Genomic DNA, 17,997 nt, shown 5'->3' on the forward strand with positions numbered 1-17,997 from the left:
GGCTGGTGGGAGAATACTTGGGGGAAGTGGGTGAATACTTCGGGCTGGTAGGTGAGTACTTGGGGGAGGTCGGGGTGTACTCCGGTGAGCTGGGGCTGTAGGAGGGGCTCGTTGGGGTGTACTTTGCTGAGGTAGGGCTGTAGCTGGGAGAGCTGGGGCTGTAGCTGGGAGAGTTTGGGGTATAGGTCGGAGACTGTGGTGTGTAGCGTGGGCTTGAAGGGGAGTAGCTGGGCGAGGTCGGGGAGTAGCTGGGTGAAGTCGGAGAGTAGCTTGGAGAAGTTGGGCTGTAGTTGGGGCTCGTCGGCGTGTAGTTGGGACTAGTAGGTGAGTAGCTGGGTGAGGTTGGGCTGTAGCTGGGTGATGTCGGGGTATAATTAGGACTGGTTGGAGAATAGTTAGGGCTGGTGGGTGAGTAACTTGGGGAAGTTGGGGAGTAGCTTGGTGATGTCGGTGAATAGCTCGGAGATGTTGGTGAGTAGCTGGGAGAGGTGGGAGAATAGCTGGGGGAAGTGGGTGAGTAGCTGGGAGAGGTGGGAGAGTAGCTAGGAGAGGTTGGGGAGTAGCTGGGAGAGGTCGGGGAGTAGCTGGGAGAGGTCGGGGAGTAGCTGGGTGATGCAAAGCAAAGGAGGTCACTGGGAGGGAATCCGCTGGCCTGACGCTGACGTCCTGCCCTGCGTTGAGGCCGCCCAGACTTTGAGGGGCGACCAGGGTCTCTGCTCCTCAGCCCTCACTGCCTAATCCCGGTCACCCAGCAGTGGCGGCTACTGCCTCAACCACAAGCCGTCACCCTCACCCCAGCAGCAGCGCTGCTGCCAGCTTCACTGTTTGCTCTCACCTGGGCCCTGCTTCCCAGCCCAAGCTCTTATGAGGAGGCTCACTGCTCCTCTCTGTGTGCAGACCCCAGGAAGAAACTCAGAAGAGGCATCTGGCTTCCCCCAACATGTCTGATGAAAGTAACATAGAACTGGCTCCATTTGGCTTATATAAGAAAGTAAGAAATTAGAAAAATATACAAAGATTTTTCAGTTTTCAATCTTGCTCTGGTGTTATGGTTGAAGTAGTGTTTTTTACCAATGTCTGGTGAAACAGAACAGAAGAGCTGATTGATCAATTTTAAATCACCTCAATATAAGAATGTAAGATAGGGTAAGATATACGGATTGCAATTGTACACACTGGGAAGATCTGAACTCTCAATCAGGGAGGCAGAAAGTTGAATCTCAGCCTCAGAAGGACTCTGGGCAAGTTATTTCATCTCTTCTACCTGAAGCTTCCTCATCTGTAAAATGAGCATAATAAATGCTCACCTCAAAGAGATGTTTTGAATGTTAAGTGAGTGAAAAACCTGGTTCATTATCAGTACTGACTGATAATGGTAGCTATCATTGTTAGCCTCAAGGAATTGTCTCAGGAACAATCAATGCCTATCAAGAGAATTTTTATCTCCAGTGTATTCTGTTATTCTGTGTTTCTCCAAATTCTTATTTAAGTATATGTGTGTGTGTGTGTGTGTGTGTGTGTCTATGGATATAGGTTGGGGAGAATGGAGAGAAATAAAAATGTTTGATCAAAAGTTCTCACCATCTATCTGTGGAGCCATGTGTAGCTACAAAAACTCAGTTGGATTCTTCAAGCCACCTTCCCGACATCTTGCCCAGCATCATCTATGGTCAAGTCTTTTGCCTTCTGCTTTGCTCCTTGCCAGCCACTATTACTAGAGAAGGCCGCATGGGGATAACCATGGCAAGACTATTCTTCTCTAACCTCAACTGTGAGCTCTGCCCACAGCTTAGCATACCTGTTCTTTATCATGATTCATGTTGCTTTGGCATAACTCCACCTGAGAAACCAATAGGTGCAGTCTTAAGCAGCCCCTGTAGTCCTCATTTGCATATCCCAGACATAGAACTCTCCACCCTAATTCTACTCTATTCATTACCTATAGGGTCCCAGTCCTGATAGTCTGCCATTTCTCCAGCCTGGTAGCAACTCACTTGGGCTCATCAAATGAATGTGTGCTTTCTTTCTTACTCCCCTTTCTATAATTTATGATAGCTGAACCTATCAAAATGTTAATAAATTTTGTGTTGCATGGTAGCCAAAAAAGTAAAATGAATACTCATCTGTGTGTTTCATACCCAAGGTTTCCTTCAGTCATTTAATGATAAGGTGAAATCAATATTTTGAAGCCTATCTACCCAATCATTAGAAATTTAAGCCCAATTATTGGCTTTCTCCTGCTCAGTGGTGAGATGATCCCATATGATGTCATGATCACTAATGTTTACATATTATTTTCCCTTCATAGAGAGAAAGCTTCTAGAAGGTAGTATCTGTATCTAATTAACCTTTGAAGAAAAAGTGTGGATTCTAGTCAAGTGAATTTGTATACATTATTTGCTAACCTGAACTTTACTTTGTTTATGTTTAATTGGAAACATGAATATTTAAATCATAGGGTGGTTGAGGAAATTAGTACATTTCTGTACAAGATCCAGTAAATATTTCCCTTCTTCCCCTTTGGATTTTTGTTTTTAGCTTTCTCTCTCTCTCTCTCTCTCTGTTTCCTACATTTATTTCTCAGCGTCCTACTTCATTCATGGTAAACTTTCTTATTCCTTTTCCTTGGAGCATGTCTATTTCTGCTTCTAGTCCTCACTGAAGAACAATTATACTTCCTGCCTTTTTGTTCTACGAAATATACCCTAGTTCTTTATAATAAATTTCCCACTGAACTTAAGGCCATTTCAGTGGCTTATTTCCCTTGGAATCGGATGCTCTCTGAGCAGTCGAGGTAATGACTAATCCTTTTACCCACTGGATGGTGAAATCCTTAAAGGTCAAGGTTATATTTTGCTCGTAATTGTTTCCCCAAAGTTTCACTTACAGCTGTATGTGATAGATGTACATATCTGATGAGTAACTGACTGAAAGAATAACTTCTTCCTTTATGCCTTTTTTTCCACAATATTTCCCCAGATAACCTGAACACCAATGCATAGATCTGCCCTGCTGCCATTCTGAGGATTTTTCTTCCAACTTTAACCTTCTGCATTCTCATCCTCGCAACATGCTGACCCAGGTCATCCACTGTCCAGTCTGTTGCTTTTGTTCTGCTCCTTGCCAGCCACGTTTCCTGAAGAAAGCCACATAAGTGTGATGACTGAGTCTATTTCAAGTTGACTCCATTTAACCGCAATTTGGATCTGCCCACAGCTTCTCAGCCCTTGACTTCCTTTTTAAAGGGATCTGATGTATTCCTAAAGCAACAATTGCAAACCTTTTTCATTGTCATTTAAACCCTTTGCTCAGTCACTCACTGCTGAATCACCTCCTGCCTCACTAGAGGAAACTGGTGAGAAATGGTAAGAGTTGGCCTTGCTGCATTTCGTAGCTGTCTTCACATATCTTTCTCTTCCTTTGGTCCTCTTCCACTGTTTGCCCAAGTTAATCGTTTTACTTCTACACTAGGTCACCACGCACACCTCCTTTTTTAAGATGTCATCTCTCTACTTACTTCTGCTACAAGCATCTTGAAAATGTCCTGTACAGAAACTGTCCCAATGTTATTATATTCCACTGGATCCCCTCATGACCTGAATTCCATTCACACAGCTCTCCTGGTTAGTGAGTTGACAGTACCTTTACAATTGCCAGATTTATTCTGTCCCCATTCTCCTTCAACACGTCTGATTTTGCTGATTATCTTCACTCTTCAGACTTGTGTGAAACTTCTTTCTCTGTGTCACCCTGCCAACTTGATAGGTGTTCTCCTTTACACGAAGTTCTTCCCTATGTTTCAATCATCTTTGCTCTCTCTTGAAAATCTCTTCCTTTGCAGTGTTGCTACTAGATGGATGGCGTTCCTAATGCCAATAAGAGAATTCACTTCTCTTGTATCTTCTGGTCCTGAATTTCTAACTTTCTGTTGGACAGCTCCCTTGGTTTGCTCCTACACTCTTACATACAAAAGTCATCCACTTCTACCAAAAAGCCTGAATCTGTATGACTTTGGGACTTATTCAGAGGGAGAATACTACAGGAGAGGCAAAGACAGAGAGAAGTAAAAGATGAGTCTGAGAATTTTAGCCACTGATTTACTAGTGGTAATTAACTGAGGTCAAAAAAGACAGGAAGCATTGGATCATCCTTTTCTCCACTCCTATTTCCAAAACAATTGGGTAGGAGGAGGATGGCTGTTTATTGAATTCCTACTATGTGCCAGACACCAACATAGGCATTTTAGATGGGCTAATTCATTTAGTTTTCAAAACAACTCTGTTTCACTTATTTTCTATTATTGACCCTGTTATTTTACAGGTAAGGAAACCAGGGCTACATGAACTGAGATTTCTAAGATTATGTAAAGAGTTATAAATCCAACATTTGGTCCTAAGTTTATTTAAATTCCCAAGTTGTCTTTCTCATCATAAGTCATACTATGAGAAAATAAGAAACTGCATGGATTTTGAATTCACATTTACAGCTGGAGACAAGGTTCTTTAAAAGTTATGCTGGTGGTCAGTTACAAGTCCTGAACTTTCTGTTTGGGAAATTCTTCTTTCAGAAATTACCAGGACAAGACATCTATTCTATTCAGGGTTCCCTTCTTCAACTAAAACTATACAGCACTCTTTAACTTTCCTTTCTGTACTCTTCATAGTTATTTTTAAAAATTATTTTAACACACCACACACATCTCTAAACCAAGGTTTCTTAACATGTTATTGGCATTTTGGGCTGAATAATTCTTTGTGGTGGGTGAGGCTGTCCTGTGCTTTGTAGCAAAATCAGCAGAATCCCTAAACTCTACCCACCAGGTGTCGGTAGCATCTACCCCCAGTATGACAGCAATACATATAAGAGGACATTGTCAACTGTCTTCTTAGGGACAAAGTCATCTCTGGTTGAGAATAAGTGATCTGTATTTATATGCATATCCACATCCATATCTATATATAATCCAATAAGGATCCACGTGTATTTCCTGAAGGCTGAGATTTATTATTCTTGCTCACATCTCTATACCTATGCTTGGAGCAGTGTCTGACACATACTTGGCACAAAATGCAATAAATATTTTAGGATGAATACATAAATGAGAAGGAAGGAAAGCAATGTTTATGGAAAATCTGTTATTCCATATTCTTCATTAAGAACTTTTTTTCAAAACAACTCTGGGAGGTGGCTAGTAATAAACTTACTTCCCAGATGAGAAAACAGAGACTCAGAGAGAATGGCCTTCCTTTGGCTTTTTCCACACAGCTTTTCCCACACAGGTAGACAGTGTGAGAGTCAGCATTTCAACCGATTCTGTCTACACTGAAGTCTACCTTCCTTCCAGGATGCCAAACAGTGATATATAATTGTGAGAACTATGAGAATCAGAGTTTAAGACTGAAAAAAATGGATCACTATTGTTTCAGCTTTTTTGTAGGAAATATGATTTGCAAATTATGTGTTGGCCAAAAGTTAATTTTTAGTTCTGTTCCCCACATTTTTCCAGTCTCCCATTATGGGCAATTTTGTTTCTCAAGTAAAATATTTAGTAATCTGACTTTGTATCTCTCTTTCCCTCACTAGACATCTTATCCATCAGAAACACATAGACTTAAAGCTAAACTGTTGCCTAAGGCACCCTGCCTGACCTGGCCCCTGATGCCTCTTGGACCTCTTATCACACTGGTATCCTCCTTGTTCATTAATCTCTGGTCAGCTGATCTTTTATTCCTTTGAACATGCCATTCACATTAATGCCTTAAGTTTGTTGCACTTGCATTTCCCTATGTTTGAAATTCTGTTTCAATGTTTGTTTTATAAATAAAGTTTTATTGCCATACAACCATGCCCAGTCATTTACATATTGCCTATGACTGCTGTCATGCTATAGTGGCAGAGTTGAATAGCTGTGACAGTGGCTGATGAGTAACAAGGAGAGGAAAGTTTTTTTTTGAAGTTCTTATAACACATTATTCAATGAATTGTTCTAAGTGCTTTGCTTACCCCATCTTGACTTGGATGCAGACCTTGAATTAATAACAATTGGATAGATTTAGGGGGGAAAAAACCCAAATCTAATGATGTCCAATATATTACCCTGGAGAAAATGAAGTAGTGAAACGTTAAGGAAATGTCCCCTTACCAGTGTCAATCAGTTAGTATCAGGAGAGAGAAGACCGACTATCAAAGATGTTCTTCCCGCTGGTACCTAATACTGTAACGACTCATTTCTCTTGTTTTCATTTTCCAGAGAACACTGGAAAGTTATAAACTCACATTGCTGTCTGAGGGGAACAAGTCTGTCATTTGCTTAGCTGCTCAGTGTTGTGGTCATGTTCTCAATTTACTCATGACACCAGACATAAGGGCTAAGTGAGCTCGATTAGCCAAGTCTAGCCGCCACCCCTATCTGCAGCCAAGAATCACAGCCTGAGAGCCAGCAGTCTTCAGCAGAGGTGTCATTCCCAAGCACTTCAGGAGAAATAGGCTCTTCACTTTGCTGTTTGAAAGGGACTCGGAAAGAAAATGAACAAATGCATCAAGGAAGATTTTATCTTGACCTAAACTTCAGACATTAGAGACATTGTCATGGGTCACCAGGCTGCAAAATTTCTTCAGTTGGGATAACTGCATTGTAACAGTGGAGTTTCAAGTGTCCATTCTTTTCTCTGAAAAGTAAAAAGTTAATAATAAGATGATAATTCTAATGATGGCGATGATAATGATAAGCAAGGAGTGGGCTAAATGCTATAACAAAGGTGTCCAGGGTGGCTTAGCAATGTCAGGATTCCCAGTGGGGCAGTCCTCCTGGGCGCTGTGGCTCCAATGAATATTTAAGCTTGGAAAGCCCTCATACTCATCACTAGAATTCCAGGCTTCATGCAGAAGGGAGAGAGAGAATATGGTGAACTTTTATCTTCTATTTAAATTCCTTGGTATGAAGTTTACAAAATGCACTTCTGCTCATATTATCCAAAAATGAGTAACAGGGTCCCACATAGAGTAATGCCAGGAGGTTGGGGACATACAACCAATGGCTTGGCAACTATTTCCTAGCAACCACTCTGAACTGTAGTACAGGAATGTGAATATCTGGTAGTCTGATCTGTCGTATGCATTGATATGTGTTGGGCACTTTCCGAGGTTCATTCACATAATACTTTTTTATTATAAGTAAAAGACATATTGTGTCAACTGCTTTTTCTTTCTATTACATAGGATTGTAGTGAGTTAAATAGGTAAATAAATGCAAAATGCTTTGAATAAGGAAAGCACCTAGCAAGCATAATGGTTGATAGCTATTAGTATTTTGGCTATATAGTTTGAAAAAAACAGGCCATTAGTTTTAGTTTTAATGGTGATTCAAGGCTCTAGCAAGACCCTGTTCTATGTTGAAATTCAATTCAGTCCATTTGGTTCAATAGACATTTATTCAGTGTGCCTGTAGCGTTTCCCAGGAAGGCCTGTGGCTGTCTCATCTTCTTTGATGTATTAGAAGTCCATAAACTATCTGAAGTTTCACTAAATAAAAGGGATAAAGGAATATTCCACTTTATGTTCAGTAATCAACATGTCCAAATTCTAAATGAATCCTCAGACCAAAGTGATTTTTGTGGTGTTGGGGCAACTGCTAGCAAAGTTCACCAATTTCTTTCCTATCTTTAACGGTATGAATTTCCTACATCTGCCACAACGGAAGACTACAATTTTGATAGCTTAAATGACATAAATTTATTGTCTCACAGTTATGGATGCTAGAAATCTAAAATCAAAATGCTGACATGGTTAATTCCTTCTGGCGGCTCTGAAGGCAAGTGTGCTCCATGCCTTTCTCCTAGCCTCAGGTGGCTGCTGGCAACCCTGTGTTCCCTCTGCAGTTGTATCAGTGGGTTAGAGACTCACCCTCATCCAGTATGAACTCATAGTAACTTGCATACATCTGCAAAGCTTCTGTTTCCAGATGAATTCATATTCACAGATACCAGGCATGAGGACATGAACATATTTTTCTGATAAACACAAATCAACCCATAGCCTTAAACAAATAGATTTTACTGAAAAGCTACTAATTTTAATAACAATAATGTAATAACAGCAAATTTTAATTACGTGATTGCTGAGGTACTGACCGGGCACTGAGTTAGGGATTTTATTGGTTAGATATAACCTTATTTAATCCAACCCCCCCAACCTCTGTTATTATTACTATCATCATCACCATCATCATCATCATCACACCATTTTTACATGAGAGAGACTGAGATGCAGAGAGCTATGATAACTTGCCCTAGGCAAGTTGGCAAGAAACTAGAATTGGAATAAAGTCAATGTGAGTCCAGAACCAGTAGTCTCATCCAATATATGAGACAAGTGACATCTGTTTTCAAACCAGCAATTGTCCCAGAAACCAGTAGAAAGATAGACTCTCCCTCCTGTTGCAACCCAGCCTATGGGGTTCTTTTCTTGCTGCTGCTTATGTTTTCCATTTGAACTTTCCTGCCTAAGTGGATGTGCTTTCCCCAGTTGTCACCTCAGAGCTCTCAGAATAGTTGCAGCTCTTCTCTGGCTCGGTTAATCACAGCCAAAGATTAGCTGAAGCATTCCCTGGAGCTGGGTTCTTGCTCAAGACAAATCTTCAACGCCAGCTTCCTTCCTTGGAATCTTGGGCTGATGCGCTGCATAACTGCAAAGAAGAAAGAGGCTTTCTGTCTTTCCAATTTGGCTTCAATGTTTATATTGTGCTTTACTAAGAATTCGCATGATTATTTCTCCCACCCAGAGGGAAATCAGAAATTACTATTTTGGTGGGATGCAGACAACTTTTGTTCTTTCATTTCAGGTTTTATATATTATAAAAATTGTCTGTTCAACAAGTAAATTTAAAAAATGTATAAAGGCATAGCTAATGATCCCTTCCTCAGTGATACAACCATTTCCATGTCTCTAAAGTAGACAATGTTAATGAACTTATGTGTACCCCCCCATTTTTCCCCTTGTCTTATATACATATTATATAAAATAATGTAAAGGTTTAGTTAGATTTCTTTTTCACCAAATAGTCATCCTATACATGTTACTTTGAACCTTGCTTTTAAAATTTCATGATGTATCATGCATATATCATGAATATATTACATAAATCATGGCTATTATCATCCAGGGTTTGGTCCTTGGATCGCTTCTCTAGCCCACCTATTATTTCCTTGGTGATATCATTCAGTTCCAAGTCACTAAAAATCTTTAGGTTGTTGACTTCTAAATTTATACTGTCAAATGGGACGCTTGTCTGAATTTTAGACTTGAACAACCTACTGCCTACCCATCTTCACTCTTGGCCTATGTCATAGGTACTTAAACTTAACAAATCCAACATGAAAAACCTAACGTTCTCCCCAAAACAGACTCTACTTGTGCTCTGCCCCATCTTAGTTAATAGAAATTCCATCACTCCACTGTCTCAGCTCCCAACAATCCTGTATTTTGCATGTGAGTCCTCTCTGTCTTTCTAATGCTACATCAAGTCCCTCAGCAAATCCTTCCGGCTGTCTTTCAGAGTATATTCAAAGTCCAACCACTTCTAACCTCCTGCATCATCTCTGTCCCAGTGTAAGCCACCACTGTCTCTCACGTGCATTATTGCTCTAGTTGCCTCACTGACCTCTCTGCTTCCGCCTTTATTCCACGCGTTCAAGTCTTTATTCAAATATCACCTTTTCAGTGAACACTTGTTCACCCACCCATTTTAAAACTGCACCCATAACATTCTGTACCTGTTTTCTAAGACTTAATTTTATACACAACACTTACTTTCAATAATATAATTATTGTAAGTATACAGTATAATAGAGTGCTTTCATTATTTTGTCTCTGTCCAAGCCACAATGGCAGAAATTTTTGTGCCTTTTTTTTTTTCACTGCCATATCCTCAGAACAAGATTTGGCCTTTAGTAGGTGCTCAATAAAATTTTGTCAATTGATTGGTGAACATTCTTACAAATCTGTGTATGTGTATACACACACACATAATCTTTTTATTCTAATTTTTTAATAAACTGGTATTTTACACAAATGAGATTATACCAAATGTTATTTGATTGTGTCTTTCTAACTTTTCTTCTATTTTTATTTCCTATGTCTACTGTTTTTCTTGCCTCACATTTGCTCCTTCCCCTCTCCTCAACCCTTGTTAACAACCAGAAATTCATCTTTTTATGCAGTTTCTTCATGCTTCTGTAACAATTTACAAACATATAGACATCAATTCACTATAAATGCATAAACAAAGGGATTTGGGAATTCATTGTTTGCTTTATAAAAACTCAATTATATCTTACATACATTTCTCTACATCTTATTTTTCTTACTTTTTCAGTAGTTAGTATAAATCCCATCAAGTTAACTCTTATTAGTCAAATTAATTTCAGTGGCTGCTCAGTATTCCAGGAAGACTACAGATGAACTAAAATCTGTTTAGTCTTATCTGACTATGAGTATGTCTTTTGTTTCTAATTTTTTTCCCCCATGAGACAATGTTGCAATAAACACCCTTGCATACTGTTCCTTTTGGTTCTACAGGATAGATTCCTGGGAGTGAGAGTCCAAGGGTCTTGGGACAAATTAACCTAGATCTGATTCAGAGAACACTTTAATTTAACATTTTTTGAAACCTGAAGTATACCATTATTATTAAATTAATATTTAGTATGTGCTTGCTACTTGCCATAAAAATTTCCTCTTTAATTCTTATAGCAACATTGACAGTTGAATATACCCATCTTATAGATGAGAGATTAAAGGCCCAGAGAGGAGAACCATTCTCAGGCACAAGTCACCCTTGCCCTGTTCCTCAGTCTTATCCCCAGTCTTGATATTCAGGCCTAGAGCATTCTCTCCTATTCCTCCAAGGAAATCTATCAGATTGTAAAGCAAAGAGGCTTGCTGGTGGCCTGTGCTGACTAACTGAGGGCCCTACATCAGCAGACAGATTAGGTCTCATCTCTTCCTCAACACAGTAGGACACTGTCTTCATTCATTGCTATGCTTTTCCTGAGTTGAGCTGTCAGGAAGGAACTCTGTTCTCTTTAATCTCTGGAGCTTGGAGCCCAGCTCAGTGTCTGCCACATTTCAGTGAATTAACCTGTGGATAACTACGATGATGGGCCATGGACTTGACGTTTGCTCTGATCTAAGACATGGGTCTGATCCCAGTCCCCAGGGAAGTGTACCTGCATAGTCGCATTTCATAGGACAAATGACCACCATCCCCATTCCCAAGCCTCTGATCTTCCAGTGCAACTGCCTTGCATGATAACGAGTCAGGAATAGAGCAGAAATAATAATGGCTACTGTGGATGGTGTTGTGAATTACATGCCCAATTTAATGGTAAAGTTATTGCATGGATTATCTCATTTAGTCTTCATAACACTGGATAGAAAGGATTGATATCTTCCCTGTTTTATAGATGAGGACCCTAAAGCACAGGAAAACTAAGTAACTTGCTAATGTGACACTCCAAATGGCAGAGCTAGGCTTCAAACCAAGGCAAGATGACTCCAGTACCTGAGTCTTTAAAAGGGAGATGGCAAAACAATCCCTTCATGACATTTCAGAAATTGTCTTGAACTCCACAGGGGGCTTTGCTTTGTTCTGGCATGAACAAGACAGAGCAGTAGACCTGGAGCTGACCCAGGGGTGAGGCAAGAGTACCAGATTCCTGTCCTGGCTCCAACAACGCACATTGGCATCCTAAGCTACTGTCTTCATTTGTAAAGTGACAGATGGAGCAAGCTGGTGATGACAAAGGTGCTGTGGTTTTTTCAGTCAGACAAATACTAAAGTTGACTTCATCACTCACTGTGAGTGCTAGGCCAGGTGACTTAATCATTCCAAACATCCACCCAACCCCACTCCCATGTGGAGAGGGTATATAAAGCCTTATAATTATATAAGCTGCTGAAACAGATAAATGTGTGATACAGAGAGAAAAGTTCAGGTGAAACATATGGCACATGATCAGATCAGCACACCAGACATGCCAGGTCCTCCTGTAGGTGAGTCTGGAAGTGTAATGTGGTTCTCAGAGCTCCTGCCTCTCCTTAGCACCTTTATTGCCATTGGCATCCCAGCCCCAGCCACCTTCGTGATCTGTAGCTCTGGGGTTTGTGGCTTGGATGTTTATGGAGTGCGGCTTCCTGGCAGCCACGATTAATGCCAGGATTCTCCCCATGGCACCTTGTTTTAACAACTCCCTTTTCTTGGCACAACCTATGACTGCCCTGGATATAGAATTTCTGTGATCTCTCAACATCTTCTGCCTGAAGGCCTTGAGGGAGTCTGAGTAATCCTGCCACTCTTCTTCCTTTTCCTTTCTTGGACTCTTTACTAAGGGAATGCTACACACAAGGGGAAAAAAGGAAAAAAAAATTCTCTCTCAACTGGAAGAAAAATGCTTTGTTAACAGCCAAGAATTCAGTACCTACTAATACACAGACCTCTGATAACTTTGAGGTAGAAGGTGATAGAGTAGGGATGAAGTGGGATGTCTTGTCCCCCTCATATTTGAAGACTGGGACTCATGGGCTAAAGCTTGTCTACAGGTATTTAGGTGGACATTTAGGTACCCGCTTAGGCACCAAGTTCAATATATTCACTCAACCAAGCAGTTGGGGTGAGAAGAGGGAAGCTAAGAAGGAAACCAGCCTCCCTAGAGCTCAGGCCCTGCCTGGGAGAGTTTATAGCACTAAGAGGCAGAATAAGAAAGAGACAGGGCTACCTACAAGGCACAATGGCCTTGCTCTCCAGTTAATGTGGGCTCTGATTGGTTGACTTAACAACATCCCTTTCTGGAAGAAGGATTCAGGAAGGAATAGAGACAGATAGGACTGGCAAGAAAAATAGTCTTCAACATTTGAAGGAAAAGTTCTAGAAATCTCCTCCCTCTATGATCTGTTAATCACAAAGGATTCTTCAGTGTATCCTCTTTTCAAACATCCAGGTAATTTACTTAATTAAGGAAAAAAACATTCTTGTGAAATTCCTAAATTATCAAGGTGGAAAGGATCTAGTCTACCAACCCATCTTCAGGACTAAACTAATAAACTAAACTTTAGAAAGAAGTGATTTGCCTAAAGTAGAAGAATCTCAGGGTTCCAGATTGCTTACCCAGCTCTCTCCCCCTACACCATAGCACGTAATTTTGAAATGCTGTTACCTTGCTTTTAGTCCTTTTCCTCTTATGTTTCTTTCTTCTTGTCCCTTTTTGTCTTTTCTTCTCATCCTATACATACCTATAGCCAGGAAGAATTTACTCAGATACACAGGAGACTATTAAAAAGGCAATTCATTCCAAGGTATGTACTCAGTAGTAGTAAGTGTACATATTCACTGAAACAATTACACATAAATGCTCTTGTCAGATTTATAATACTCTGAAACAACTCATATGTTCATCAATGGAAATATGGGTAAAAAAATGATGTATTTATACAAGAGAATGTGATACAGCAATAAAAAGAACAAACAGTGGTAAACTCAACAACGTGGGTGGGTTTTAAAGAGGTTATATTAAATAAGAGAAGCCAGACACAGAGGACAGTGTATTCTATGATTCAATTTGTATGAAGTTCAAGAATGGCCAAAAGTAATCTGCGTGATAAAAGCCAGAATAATGGGCTGAAGTCTGGTAGCTATTGGTTGGGAAGTGGCCCAAGTTAAGCTTATGGGGACTTGATGATATTCTATATCTTGTTCTGGGTGTTAGTCATATGGGAGAATACATATAGAAAAATGCATTGGCTTGGGCACTTTAAGTATATAAATTATACCTAAGTTTAAAAAAAAATCTTTGAAAGGGCAATAGAAAAGTTGGAAGTATGCTGATGGGAAGAGGACTAACATACCCAAAACAGGCTAACAAAATTACTGAAATTGAATATCAAATTTAATTTTGGGATAGCAGCCAGTGAAAAAATTCCTAATCATTTGTCCCTCCCATTTTCTTAAATACAAATTAAAATCATCAGGAGAGCAATATTTTAACAGCAATATTCTTTTAAAAGTAACTTATGTAGTATTTTAAATAAAAGACACTGAATAATATAATGGTCAAAATCTCTGAGAAAACTCATTAGAAGTGTTGAGCTGTCTTACTATGCCCATTTTTTCCTATCAGTCTTTTACAAAGCTAACACTTACTGTGAAATATAATGAAGATATGTTCTTAGAGGAGAAGAAGCAAATGAGAGCCAAGTGACCATCCGGTGGCTAACTCCCTAGAGACAGTGCTTAGTCCAGCACACCTCAACTGTGACATGCACAGAATCACCTGGGGGTCTTGTTAAAACGTGACATGGAGTCAGTAGGCCAGGAGTGGGGCCAAGAGTCTGTGTTTCTGGCAGATCCCCAGGTGATGTTGCTGCTGTTGGATCAAGGACCACACTTTGAGTTACAAGGGCTTATACTGCTCTGGAAGTGTTCAGCCATCATTTTTACTGTTTGTATTGGAATTATTTGCTAAATATCAGATTTCTCGGCTCCTTCTCCACAGAAGGCAGGACAAGGGACACTGCTTTTTTCTATTTCATAAATTCCAAGAAGATTATGGCAAAACCTAAATATTTGGAGCCACTGACTTAGAAGAAAATGAACTTATGGCAAGCCCCTTACAGTTCTCCAGTAAGTGTAGCTGCTGCAGCTGGGTTTACATATCAGGAGAAAGGAAGGGAAAGAACATAGTTTCAGTGTCTTATAGGCATCAGTTGCTTATTGGATATGCAGTTAATCTTAGTTCATTTAATTCTAATGAATATCCTATGAAGTAGAAATTATTGTTAATATTTTAGAGTTAAAAATAACACTGTGATCATCATTGAGCACCTACTGTGTTCCAGACATTGTACTAAATGCTTTAAAGGTACCCTCTCAAAAAGCAACCCAATGAAATAGGCTCTGTTGTTTCATTTCAGTTTTCCAGCTGAAGCAATGCAGCAGCAGAGAAGCTGAACCAGTCTAGGGTCTGTCTGACTCTCTAGAGCTCGAGCATCAGCATGCATGCAGGATCCTTTCAATCAATGTCACGCAGGAAGCAGCAAGGCCAGGATGCAACCCAGACATTTTTATTTTTTATATTTATTTATTTATTTGCCTTAACTATAACAATTTGACCAATTGGCACATGTTATTTTCCTTTCATTTTGCTTTTATTACTCCATTCTTCAATTATTTTGCTTTGAGGAATATCAGTAAAAAGACTCAGGGGCTCAGACTGTAATGATTAACAGCTGTATAATATTTGTCAGTTTAAGATTGTGTACAAGATACTTTGGCTGATTTGATTTACCAAACCACATATATCCTCATCTTATGAATGAGGAAACCCTGGGACAGGAAGATGTAATTCACTCATCTGGATTCATACTCCAGACTCCTCACTCCAAGTCTGCGAGTTTCCACTGGGCCACGCTGCCAAGGGAAAAGACAGCAGGAAATAAAGTGGGGGAGTGAGAAAGACAACCACTTGGGAACCAGCAGCACTGAGTTTTAGTCCTGGCCCTGCCTCTAGCTGGATGCAACCTCAGGCGATCTGGTTTCTCTCTTTGCGCTGTAAGTTTTTAATCTGAAAGTAAGGGTTTAGAATAAACCAGTTATTTTAAAGTAGTGTTGGATCATGTTTACCAAGACCCCTTCTTTAAAAGAAATCTTACAGTGAACCATTAACTCCTAAAGAAAACCTTATAGCAGATAGTTAACAACTGGAGCCCCGGGGACCCACCCCTTCTCGTTCTAGGTTGGGTCGGGAATCACGTCTGTTTTGTTCACTGAGTTCTTACGGTGTCTGACATAGTAGATGCTTATTAAAGGCTTGTTGAATGAGTAAGTCTCTTCTATGGAGTCCCTGGAGCTCTGCGGACACAGTATAGAGACCATTGACCAACAAGTCTCAAGATTTCCTGTGGTTCCAAGAGGCACATTTCTGATAAACTAAAGCTTCTTGTAAGAGTTGAGACCAAAAGCAGAGATTTCTCCAAACGTCCCTTCATATACGGGGACCTCAGATACTTCCAGGCAGAGACAGAATTCTGCAGCGCTGTGTTTTACATCACGCTGTATAATATGCTTAAGGATCAGATGTTTTATCTTACGTTCTTTCTCAAGAAAATACAAACTGAATACCAAAATGGACAAAGAACTAGGTTTACTAGGTGACTTCTTTTAAAGTTTTTTCCCTTGCTGTGAACTCTGTGCACAAATCGCTCTCCTAACTCTTCTGTAAATTTCCCGGATTCTCTTAAAAACTAATTTTATTTGAATGTTGTCTACATATCTAACTGTGACATAGTCAATATCTGACCTCACATCACTTGAGTTTTGAAGCTTTAAACAAGTGAAGCCTCAGATTCTTCTTCTATAAAATAGGAATCACAACAGCAGTTACTTCATAAAACTGATATACAGATTTAATGGAGTAAGGCATGTAAGTGCTCAAGAGATAATTTTTCCTGAAGACTGTACCTTTAAAAGAAGTTTGAAGTTTACAACAAAATTGAGAGGGAAGTACAAAGATTTTCTACTTACCCTCTGCCCTATACATGCACAGCCTCCCCCATTGTCAAAATGATCACCAGAGTAGTACATTTTTTTAACCAAGGATGAACTTACATTGACACATCATAATCACCCAGAGTCCATAGTTTATCTAAGGGTGTATTTTTGGTCTTATATACTCAATGGATTTTGACAAATGTGTAATGACATATCTCCATCTTTATAATATACGGTATATTTTCACTGCCCTGTACATCCTCTGTGCTCTGCCTCTTCAGCCCTCCCCACTGCCACCTTGGACAACCACTGATCTTTTGCTTGTCTGCATAGTTTTGCCTTTTCTAGAATGTTATAGAGTTGGAATCATACAGTACGCAGATTTCTCAGATTGGCTTGTTTCACTTAGTAATGTACATTTAAGTTTCCTCCATGTCTTTTCTTTTTAGTACTGAGTAATATTCCACTGCTGGATTTATCCGTTCATCTACTGAAGGACATCTGAACTGACAGGAGCTATTTTTAGTATTATGAAATGGAAACTGTATAAAATTTTCTTCCAGTTTGTGGACTCAATCATTCTCAGAAAAAGCTCCTGTCATTTTTATAATGTTCTAAGTTAAAAGATATGGGCTTAAGGAGAGAAGTGACCCACAGTACCTGAGTAGGACAAAGTCATATGAGCAGAGTCCTTTAAGAATTCTGTCTAAACAAAGCTTGACTTTGTCTAGGTTTGCTAAACATTATGCAGAAATCAAATACAGAAATCAATTAAGATCTCAGGCATTTGAATGTACTCCACTCTTCGACTTTATTTATTTCTTGCTCTTACATGAGGTCTTAAATCTCATATGTCAAGAAAAACTAATTCTAAACTTTTAAAAATTAGGAAATAAAGCATTATGTAGCTTGAAGCCATAACAAAAGCCATCTGTTGCGAATCCTTCATTTGGAAGCAGGATTTTCTCTGCTGTTGTTCTCTAAACTAAAGGCCTTAAGCTGGAGCTCTCGGGCATGAATTTTTGAAACAAAATATAGATTCCTGATTCACCTGTAAGTAGGATCCTCCTGTGGAATGTCCTTATTTCCCTTTCATGACAGAGAAAACTTTTACTCATTTTCAAGATGCAGCGTCAGTGTCTCATTTCCCGGACTAGATAAGCTATCTTTCCTTGTTGATAAAATACTCTATAAACAAAGGCTACAATGAACTTATCGGTGTATTATTATTTTATTAGCTATAATAATATGTAATTGCATTATTATTTTATTAACTATAATAATATGTAATTGTTTGGGAATTTGCAGTTTATTTATATGGACAAACCATCTATTCATTTTACAGGTAGACTCTAGGTGTGCAGTTATGCCTGGCTGGATCCCTTATAGTGACTCTACAGATATGCCCAGCTCCATCTATGACGCTGAGTCAGAGAACTGATGATGCGTGTGCTCAC

The 17,997-nt window shown here is 39.6% G+C and overlaps 1 long non-coding RNA gene across 1 annotated transcript in view; it reads left to right on the forward strand.

Annotated features, from left to right (window-relative positions):
* The window catches only part of LOC116283925 (uncharacterized), a 268,303-nt gene extending 252,010 nt beyond the window's left edge, over positions 1 to 16,293 (forward strand). Inside the window, exons 10-11 of the long non-coding RNA XR_012062728.1 lie at positions 13,294 to 13,350; positions 14,965 to 16,293. This is a non-coding gene — a long non-coding RNA (uncharacterized lncRNA). The remainder of the gene's footprint in view (positions 1 to 13,293; positions 13,351 to 14,964) is intronic.
* The last annotated feature ends 1,704 nt before the right edge of the window (positions 16,294 to 17,997 follow it).

The sequence above is a fragment of the Vicugna pacos genome, chromosome 2, assembly GCF_048564905.1.
Source record: "Vicugna pacos chromosome 2, VicPac4, whole genome shotgun sequence".
Lineage (NCBI taxonomy): Eukaryota > Metazoa > Chordata > Mammalia > Artiodactyla > Camelidae > Vicugna > Vicugna pacos.